Source organism: Condylura cristata, unplaced genomic scaffold (assembly GCF_000260355.1).
Source record: "Condylura cristata isolate star-nosed mole 26May11 unplaced genomic scaffold, ConCri1.0 scaffold00037, whole genome shotgun sequence".
NCBI lineage: Eukaryota > Metazoa > Chordata > Mammalia > Eulipotyphla > Talpidae > Condylura > Condylura cristata.
Genome location: NW_004567138.1, coordinates 6944398 through 6955596, shown reverse-complemented (window position 1 = coordinate 6955596; position 11199 = coordinate 6944398).

Here is an 11199-nt window from a genome sequence, read left to right as displayed (position 1 = left end):
ACATCTCAGCGTTTCTATATGTATATACCCATATAGAGTTATTTGTTGATACTTCAGCGTTTATATTTAAAACATCCATGTTTTTGTAAAGATCTTTGGGGTTTTTGACTTCTCCCCTCAAGAGCTCTTAACATTGTCACTGAAGAAAAGAATGGCATTAAGAATAACAGGTGGGCCCTCCATGGTGGCACAGCACTAAGAAGCCAAAGCCACTTCAGCATGAGTTCGATCCCCTGCCCCAGAGGTGACTCACATGGCAAGGCAGACCTCTCCTGGCCTGCCCACCACTCTCCAGCAGTGTACTTCATCAGTTGGCCTGTTCTGCTCCCCACTCTGTCTCTGGTTAATCCTCTCACTGCCCCTGAACCTCTGGCCTATACCCCAATTCTGTATGCATAAATAAATAAATCTTAAAAAAAAGAATAACATGTAACTAGATAATTGGATCAAGAAGATGTAGTATATATATATATATATACAATGGAATACTATTCAGAAATCAAAAAAGTAAATGAATGTCATTCGCAGCAACATAGATGGAGCTGGAAGGGATTATTTTAGTGAAATAAATCAGAAGGAAAAAGAAAAATAGCAAATTGTTTCACTCATAGGAAGAATTTAAGAGACAAAATAAGACAGGAGAAAAAGGGTATATTGTTATTACAACACAAAACATAGCAAAGCAATACACAAGCAAACAGACAATTATAAACCAGAGCGATCCTACAGGGGAGGGGGACAGAGAGGGATCATAAGGAGGGAGGAATTGGGGTACTATGGTGATGACAGGTGGGTGAAGGGGGGAAATAAACATTGTTTTAAAAAGAACAATAATTGTAAATGGATATATACAAAATAAATTAAAAAAGAATTCAACTTGCACAAAAGAAAAAAGAATAACACATAACACTATTAAAGATTCCTTGTGTGTGGACTATTAAAATTCCTTCTTTTCCCCACCCCAAAGATATGTTGATGCACTAAGCCCTCTACAGTGAATGGGCACAGAATGGAGTTAAGGAGAGGTCTTTGGGGTAGCTCTTGGTCCAGCATAGTTGGTGTCTTATAAGAGGAAAAAAACTGCCTTGTGAAGGTGGCTGTGTGAAGGCGGAGATTGGAGTGATATGGCCACAAGCCAAGGAATGCCTTTTAATGAAAAGGCAGGAGAGACCAGGAAGGATCGTCATTCCCTAGAGGATTTGAAGGGAGCATAACCCTACCAACATCCTGTATTGGAACTGCTAGTTGCCAGAATTCTGAGAAATTGCTGTTGTTTTATATCGCCAGATTTTGCTACCTTGTTCTGGCACCACAGAAAACTAATAACCCCCTTCTGTCCCTCCCTGGCCCCCAGATGTTGACTCCCAGGCTCTTTATCCTCTCTTCTCTGAGAGGGAGTTCCTTCCCCAAACACTCCTTGATTCAAATGCAAGGTCTACCTTTAGCCTATCAGATGCACTTGGGTACCAGAGTGAACACAGATAACAAACACTCTTACATTGGATCTTCCACTCTCTCTCTCAAATGCTTCATTTCTCTCTTAAATGTAGTAGACATAAAGATCACCAAAAACCTACCTTTGAAATTCTCATTTTCTATGGTATTTAGGTGATCTTTGAACATGGATTTAACTGTGTGAGTCTGTCTCTACATGATTTTTTGTTAAAAATGTATTTATTTATGCATACAAGAACTGGAGTATACACCAGAGTGTTGGGGGTGATAGGATTCACCACAGACAGAGTGGGGAGCAGAACAGGCAGAACTACTGAAATATGTTAGTGAAGGGAGCATTGGGTGAGACAGGAGAAGTCTGCTGTGCCATGTGAGTCAGCTCTCTGTGCTGCAATAGCTATGGATTGCTTCATAGTGCTGACACTTAACCCCTTGTGCCACCAGTGAGGCCATATATGGATTTTTGTCAATAAATATTTTGGAAAATTATTTTGAGAATTATGACAATTTGAAAAACTCACAGTCAAATTTCATAGCCTAGAAATATGGGGGGAAGTGAGAAAAACACATATGTCATGAATGCATAAAATATATAAGGATGATAGTCTATTTTGTCATCCACTATCACAAAACAGAAAATTATAAAATTATAAAAAGTGAAAACTTATTTAAACCTAGCCACACATACAGAGACTTTATAGGGTATCCTTTATAATCAAGAGAACTGTAAACCAATGTGAGGAAGCAGGACTGAATCCTAACTACATGGGCTTATCTGCAATGTTTATTCTTCCACTGCGATAGTGTTGCTACTTGCATTAATATATTTTGCAGTTACAAGATGGTCATTATTTTCAAGAAATGGATGTTTTTGTTGGGAAGAGAGAGAGTAAATTATGTATTTATGTGAGTGGACTTTAAATAATCGTACCTAACTGTTAAAATGTGGCCTTGAGCTTAGGTTCTGAGGGATTTCAGGACTTAGATAGCTCAAGAGGGGTGTCATAAAGATGGGAAGAGGAGTAGGGGCTTGGGGTGAAGGGTCGAGCATGAATCTAGCTAGCAGAGGTTGAGAGTGGTTACTATAGGCATGGTGAAACATCCACCTGTCTGCAGAGAGTGGTGGGGAAGAAAACTATTTTCTGAGATTGTGGAAGGACTTGAAATTTAAGCAGGGAGAGAGTCCATTTGCCTCTAAGTTGTTCAGGGAAGCTGACTTCTCTGCAGAGTAAAACAGGCAAATGATCAGAAGCCAATCTGACCCCAAGTTGTGATTTTTGCTCTTTGTTTCTATGGGTTTCTAAAATTTTTAGGAACAAGAGATAAGTTTTCATTTCAAGAGTAATTCTCAGAAGATTAACAGAGCATTGAAATGTCATGGCGACTGACCCAAACATTTCATCCTGCCCCTCGTAAACATGATCATGGCCTCTGCCCCCACGCATGGTGGGGAGGAAGGTTGAAAATGTATGAGGTGTCTTAAGTGAGCTCTCAGAGATAGGCTCCACAAATAACCCTGCCAGCATTCCTCAACCAAGAGTTGTAGACGCCAGATGCTGTTAGCAGCTCATGACTGTGAAGACCAGAAACAGGGGCTGGAAAGATACCACCACAATCTAGCTCCCAAGTAAATGTTCTTATCACCCTCCTACAGTCCTACTAAGTGGAGAACATTCCTCTTTCCAAGACTAACCCCCTGTTTTTATGCTTCATTGTTTGCATTCTTGATCTGTGAACGCAAGGCAGCTGAGTTCAGGGTGTCAGGCTCCAGAAAGTCATTGAGAGGATTTTCAGAATGCTGATTTCATTGTGTCATGGCCAGTCTGAGAGTGGACACTCATTGTCCACTCACCCACTAGGGGACCTTTGGAAGAAACATTTAGAAATGTCATCACAACATTTCAAAGCTCTGTGCTCATCTTTGAGCAATGCTATGGCAAGTAGGTACCTGTCTCTAGTCTGTATGGATTTTAGAAACTCATAAAGCACAGTGCCTTCAGCTGCATCTAACAGTAATGCATTGGTGATGAACTGTCACTCTGCCCCTTCCGCAGGCAGAATTGCATTCTCTCTGGTTCCTCCATTTACTGGGGTGGACCGGGCAATCTTCCAGGATCTGCTTCCAGTGTTCAGACATGTTCATCGGCCAAGTTATCATCTGGAGAAAGTCCAGGTGCAGTTATTTCACCATCTTCCTGGTAGGCCTAACCACCTGATCTACCTGGTAAGGAGACAGAGGCACCCGGCCCTCCCAGAGAAGAATCCAGGTCAGGCTTTTACTTGATTGCTACTTCTCAATTTCTGTCATCTGTCTTTCCATAGACAAAATGATTCCTTGAAAATAAATGATTTCTTATTGTAGATCAGTACTTAATCAACTTTTCCCCTAAAGGGTTAAAAAACAGACTTTTTTGAGCTTGGTGAGTCAGGTAGTCTTTGCCTCAACTACATAATTTGCCACTGTAGCACAACTATAGTTGTAGAAGACAATGTACAAATATGGATTTGCCAATAAAATTTTCTTGGCAAAACCAGGTGGTAGGACAGGCCATACTCCTGTCACAGAAGTATATTTATATAACTACTGCCAACTAGCCTACCATTATTTGAGAAGGGTTTTCACAGACATCTTTGTTTCTCACAACCTGTTAGGTGGGTAGACCAATATTATGTACACCTTTATACAAGTATGTATATATAAATAAAATAAATGTACATAAATAAATACATCTCTCTCTCTCTCTCTCTCTCTCTCTCACACACATACACACACACACACATATGAACCAATGCTTACTAATATATTCTCTGATACCAACAGTTAGAAAATCACAGTGTAGAGATTGAGACATGGGTCTTTTATTTTAAGCTCAGTGTATCTTATGTTTTCCAGAATGAATCTCTCTCAAATAATTGGGGTTGTATGAACAAAGAATTCTAAAGGTAGCTGAGTTTGAGAAACTCCACAGTGACCAAGGTTAAGAAGTTTTTGGTGTTTACTATGAATCTCCAAGAGGGGATTATAGCTGTCCAAACAAGTTAGACATCAGACCCCTTTCATCCTTCTTGTCAAAGCAGTTCCCAGGACTTGTGATTTTTGGATCAGAGTCCACTAATCCTTCACTAAGCAGAAACCCAAGTTACAGAGAAGAAACCTTGATGAAGAAATGGAAGACTGACTTATCATCAGGTCCAGGCCCCATGGCAGCCCACCTAAGACAGACATGGACTTTGGTCACCCCTTGACCTAGCAGAGTGACAGCTAAATGAAATAGGGACCACTGAGGTATCCCAATGGAGTAGGCTGAAAGAAGTGGGGAAGGAGATAAATTTTGCTTTCCCCAAACCATTGCTGCACCTACTTTTCCTCCTTAGGAGGAATTGCTGATCTGTTCACAGTCCAAATTTATGGGTGAGCTTGTTTTACCTCATTATCTCTTGATCAGAGATATCAGAGGTATAGATCCTGACTAGGATGTAGCATGGGGTTTGGCTATGGTGTATAGTTTCTAAAGAAATACTCCTGTTCATACTACTTGTGGTATGTATCTGAAGAACCTGAAAACACTAATATGTACCCCTGTGTTCACTACAGTACTATACACAATAGTTAAGAGTTTAAAACAACCTAGGTGTCCATAAATAGAGGAGCAGATAAAGAAGATGTAGTGAAAACATGCTGAGGAATACTATGCAGCTATTAAAATGATGAAATCCTTGACATTTGTGAAAACACACATGGATCTTCAAATGATTATACTCAGGGAAATAACTCAAATGCAGTGTGATTCCACTGTGTGGAAGATAAAAAAAAAAGCAAAAACAAACCTTTAGATTTTGACAACAGAATGGTGGACACCATAGGTCAAGGAGGAGGGAGACATGGGAAATTTGACAAAAGGGGCTCAATTATACGGTGGGGGATGGAAACTAGACTGTGGCGGGGGATCGAAAGTTACCATACAGATACTGAATTATAATGCTGTACACATGAAGCTTATATGATCTCATAAACCAATAGTGATGTTAATTCAAAACAAAATTGCAAAAAGAATAAAAAGTTATATGCTTAATCATGGGAGAATTGCTCCCAAGCCCACAATGCTGGTTTCTCTGATAAAACCAAGATTGGAACTCACAGTTGAAGTTCCAGGTCTAAGCGAGTACTCCACTCACATTTTATTGCCAAAGACAAGAATCAGGACCAGCACAGATGACATGTTGTGGGTAGCTAGAGTGTAAAACATAGCTGAGCTTTAAGAGGGTCTTGATTCAGTTTCATGAGAGGGCTGTGCTTTGTGGAAGAAGATGTGAGAGAACTATGGTGGCGAGGCTCAAAGAGCAGAGACAATAAAACATGGAAGAAGGGAGCATAGTTCTTACTTTATAGTTTAGACAGAGACTCCCTGTCCCTTAAGATGATGATTTTACCAGTCAAAGAAGGACATGCTATTCACTTGAGGTTCTCTGTTTCTTCAGCTGTGGCACCTCAGCTTGTATTCTGAGAATTTTAAGACATTTCTCTCCTTAGTCTCTTTAAGGAATATGCATCAACTAAACTGAAGTAAGTGGCTGCAGTTCTAAGAAGGTGGAGAGTCATTGCCTTTGAAAGCTCATGGGAACTTACCTTAGCAGGCAATGGAATGACAAGATCCTTGACATGGGCAATAAGTAGCGGAGGTGTCTTAGCTTTCTTTTCGTGAGTGAACTTTCCTTGTGCTTGCAGGTATCAGAGAAAAGCTAGTGGTGTCCAGAAACCCCAGAAGTATATCTGTAAATATAATACACATCTAGATGGTCAACATTCTTCTTCATAAACAATGTCTGATCTCATACATCTATCTATCTTAAAAACTTTCTGGCTTATAAAAGAACATACACTTAAGCAATCAGTCAACCAATTGTAATATTGCACCTATTTCCAAACATTTTCCTATGAGCTAACAGTCAGTGAACTTCTGCAGTGGGCTTGATGGCAGCCTTCAAAAGAATATGTCCACACACTAATCCCCGGGACCTGTGAATGGGACCTTATTTGAATAAAAGATCTTTGCAGTTGCAATTGAGTTAAAGATCTTGAGATGAGCGCATGAGGTATTCTCTGAGTGAGCCTCAAATCCAGTAACAAATGTGCTCAGTGGAGATACAAAGAAGAAAGGGTGACATGAAGACTGTGACAGAGAAAAGAGTGATGCAATTACAAGCCTAAGAACGTAATCAACACTCCCCACCCTAGAAGTTGGGAGAGAAGATTCTCTTTGAGAATCTTCCATGGGAAGACAAGCTTACTGACACCTTGACTTTGGACTTCAAACCTCCAGATCTGTGAATGACTTTTGCCACCAGGGAGTGGTAATTTGTTATAGCAGTCACAAGCAAAGAAAACAATTCCAGTTGACCTTGAACAACATAGGGGTCAGGTTGCAAACCTCCCCTACAGTTGTATATCTACATATAACCTTTGAGCCCGCCAAATTGAACGAATAACCTGCTGTTGGTTGACCAGAAGCTTTACCAATAACATATTTTTTTTTTTTTAAAGATTTTATTTATTTGTGCATACAGAACTGGGGTACAGGCCAGAGGCTCAGGAGCGGCGGCGAGAGGCTTCACCAGAGACAGAGCGGGGAACAGAACAGGCAGATCAACGAAGTACACTGCTGAGGGGAGCAGCGGGCGGGTCAGGAGAGGTCTGCCACGCCATGTGGTCACCTCCGGGGCAGGTGGGAATCGAACTCATGCGGAAGTGGCTTTAGCTTCTCAGTGCTGTGCTTTAACCCACTGCGCCACCAGGGAGGGCCACCAATAACATATTTTGTGTTGATAAACACATACTTTGCAAGATACAGGCATTACAGGTCACATTTACGATAAAGTAAGCTAGAAAAAATGGATGTGATTAAGAAAATCATGAGGAAGAGAAAATATACGAACAGTATGGCATGGTATTGATCAGTATTATATATTGATGTTGACCTTTTACAAGAAAATCAGTGTATAGATGGACCCAGAGAGTTCAAATCCAAGCTGTTCAAGGGTCAACAATACTTAGCTTTTTAAAATCTTTTTTGTTGTGCATTTCAGATGTGTGTGCACATGTGGCCCACAGATAGTCACTCATTGGATTGCAATTCTGTATCTTCAAGTTCCAAACTTCTTATCAGGCTGCCTCACACAGCTGCTCTGAGCACCTCCCTTGATGCGGGAAGTGGATGGGTTTGATGCAGAATGTTATTTGGGAACAGAGGAGGAACTGTCAGTGATGAGGCAGGGAATCTTCTCATAGGGCTGAAAAACTAGTCCAACTCAAGGGGGTTGGCAGCCCTGCAAAATCTCAGCAGGGATCGGACTTGTGCTTCACAGAGACAGCGTTAGCACCACCAAGCTCAGATCCACCCTCTTACTTTGTTCAAAACAGCAAGAATACCTGTTTATTTTTTTTTATTAAACTTTTAAAATTTCTTATCTTTTTGTTCACTTTTGTACAGTATTTCACTTCTCCCTGCAGGTGGGGGAAACCTCTTTGACAACTGGTTTCCAATCTACCAAAATGGGATTCTATCTAGTGGACTTCCAGAGTCTGTAATCTAAAGAGAATGCCTCCCTCTTTCTCCTCTCCATTTAGTCTAGTATTTTACATTTGTCTCAGTTTCATCACCAGTGAAAAAGCTGCTGGTTTACCCGAACTTGACTTCTGTTTTCCTTGATAAACTATAGGATGGAGGGGGTCTGCAGAGGAGGATTTTCCAGGATGATGTGGATGGGAAAATTATCTGGGTTCCTTACTTGCAGTTACATGGAGGGTTTTGTTTTGTTTTGCTTGAGTCATTAGGTCAAAAGGCATAGCAGATGCTGAAGGAATGAAATGGCCAAAAGGCATTACCCAAGATTTGAATAAGTCTGGTTCAATTAAGTTTCTGACAGGAAGGTGTTTCATTTTTCTGGTAAACAGGTATCTTTCAAGAAGGCAGCAGCAAGTAGATTTTAGTAAGAAATCAATGGACGGTATCTCAGTAAAGTCACTGCTCAACTTTGAGCATCTTGTGCTGTAATTTTCCATTACTGTACATAGGAAAAAAAGGAAGCCGGAAGTTACAGCCAAAACATCATTTCCACCAAAAATGCACCAAAGTGCACACTCTTTCCCTGCCCTGGAAATTACGGGTTTCTCTCCACCCTTCTAAATTACACTGTCCTGATGAATTTTATTTTCTCACTAAAGACATAGAATGGAGATATTAGCTGATAACTTGGCCTGTGATATGTTTGGGAGAACATGTTTTTATTTCCAAGGATACCACCAAGTTCTGGATCACAGGCCTTTAGAAATAATGGCTAGCATTTCTTTGTGCTTTGCGCAACTGTGGTGTCTGTCTCTTATCTAAGCCATAGATGGGGTCCAGTGAGAGTCTACCCAACATAGTTGTGGAAAGATCACAGCTGAAGTAGGGGGTCTATTAATATTGCATTGGGATCTGCTCAATATCGCTATTGCCCTCCCTCTATGCCTTCATAAATATTGCAAGCCTTAGAGAAAAGTGTCAGTGAAATCCGTTTCTAAGTTAAAAGCAATCACAGCCTTGATGTAGAAAGAGCAGCCAAGAGTCTCTGCCTCTCATGATTTGAGTCTAGGTAGGTTTGCAAAGAAATCTACCAGTATGAGAACCCTAGCTGGTCCCACTGAAATGAAAGCATCCAACTTCTAAATGGTAGTTCTGAATAAAAGCAATAATTTGTTTCCAGCTGGTACAATTGTTTAATAAAATGCCTGCTGGGTCTCCAGAAGTAATATTCTCTTTTCCTCAGCAACAATGAAAATTACCCCGTTGTGGGGGCCACTAACTCAATCCATATAAAATGTTTTCCACTTGAAGTATAAGATTTTCAATGACAGTAATTTGCCATATGGAGGAATGAAAAAAAGTTTCAGAGATACAGAGTAAACTGCAGGAGAAAAAAAAAAAACAACTAACAGAAGGTTGAAGCCATTTTACTATTGTAATAATTATTCTTCTAATGTTTTAATCAAAGGAAGCAGCCTGTCTCTCTCTCCTCATCTATATTCAAGCCACCACACTTTGTAGGTGTTAATCTCCACGCCTTTGGGCTGTTAGAAGGGAGCGGAAATTGGCAATGCCCAACTGCAGAAGCCTGGAAGATAACAGTACCTGGTGCTGTCCTTAATTATCTCAATTATGTTAATGTGTGTTGTTTGTCAACAGCTAGAAGGAGATACAACTGTCAGGCAGTTAGGGTTTGTAGAGGCAGGTTTGGGCAATGAAGGTTTCCATTCGACTTTATTTTTTAAATAGGTGTTTTGGAAGAACTTACGTCTTTATGAAGGTAAGAAACTTTTTTTTTTTTTTAAGATTTATTTATTTGTGCATACAGAACTGGGGTACAGGCCAGAGGCTCAGGGGCAGCGAGAGGCTTCACCAGAGACAGAGCGGGGAGCAGAACAGGCAGGTCAACGAAGTACACTGCTGAGGGGAGCAGTGGGTGGGTCAAGAGAGGTCTGCCACGCCATGTGGTCACCACCGGGGCAGGCGGGAATCGAACTCATGCGGAAGTGGCTTTAGCTTCTTAGTGCTGTGCTTTAACCCGCTGCGCCACCAGGGAGGGCCCACTAAGAAACATTTTTAAAAACCTATCATGCCATCAAGAACAGAGACTCTTTGAGGCATCTCTTCACTGTAGTTCTAATGGGTTCTACACTTCCTCAAAAGTGACTGAAAAAAATAGATATGAAGTATACAGGTAATAAGTACAAATGCTATCTACACAGAATGTTGGGATGTGAATGGTTTATTTTCCAAAAATGCAATAAAATAAATAAAACCTAAATGAGAGTGAGTAGCATATATTTTCAAAAACAAGAGGAAGACATTTGGGGCTACCCATATTTAAGCAAACAAACAATGCTATTTAGCATTCAAATCCCTAACACTCACTGATCTTCTTCGGAAGAGCGTAGCAAAGCTTGCACAATAGGGCCCCTGGTTAATTTTCTAGTTTCTTGGCACAAACAAACCATAGAACCCAGCCTGGTCTTTACAACCTGACTCCACAGAAGCGAATTTGACCAGTGACAACTGAGTTCTTGGTGGTCACTTACCAAACTCACACACGTGCACACACACACACATACACATGAGGTGTGTTCTCATAGCAGCAGCAGAAGAGAGAAAACTAATGGCATTGTCTTAAGCCATTACTAGGGCGTGTGTATATTCTTTCTATCTAAGCTTCTCTCAGTATTCCAGAGGCACGGGGCTGAGGGCACCCTAGCCTTGCAGACTGAGGGAACACAAGCCACTCAGGGAGTCTTGCCTGAATGTCTAGTTCTAATTTCAACCAAATTATTTGGTGTATATGTATATAATAGTTTATTTTTACATTGGTTTGTGCATTTTTCCATCTCAGTTGCAATCCCCTTGGGCTCCCCATGACCAAATCACCCTGTGCCATCACCATAGTCCCGTGCATTTCCCTCCACCCACTATTTTTGATCCCATTCCCCACTCCACCCCTACAAAATGTCTCTGGTATACAGTTGTTCATCATTATCATTATTTTCTTGCCTGGTCCGTTATATTCCTGCTATGAGAGAAATCATCCGGTATTTTTCCTTTTCTTTCTGGTTTGTTTCACTAAGCATGATCTTTTCCATCCATATTGCTGCAAAAGGCATGTGTTTATTTATTTATTTATTTTGGTTGCTGAGTAATATTCCATTGTGTATAT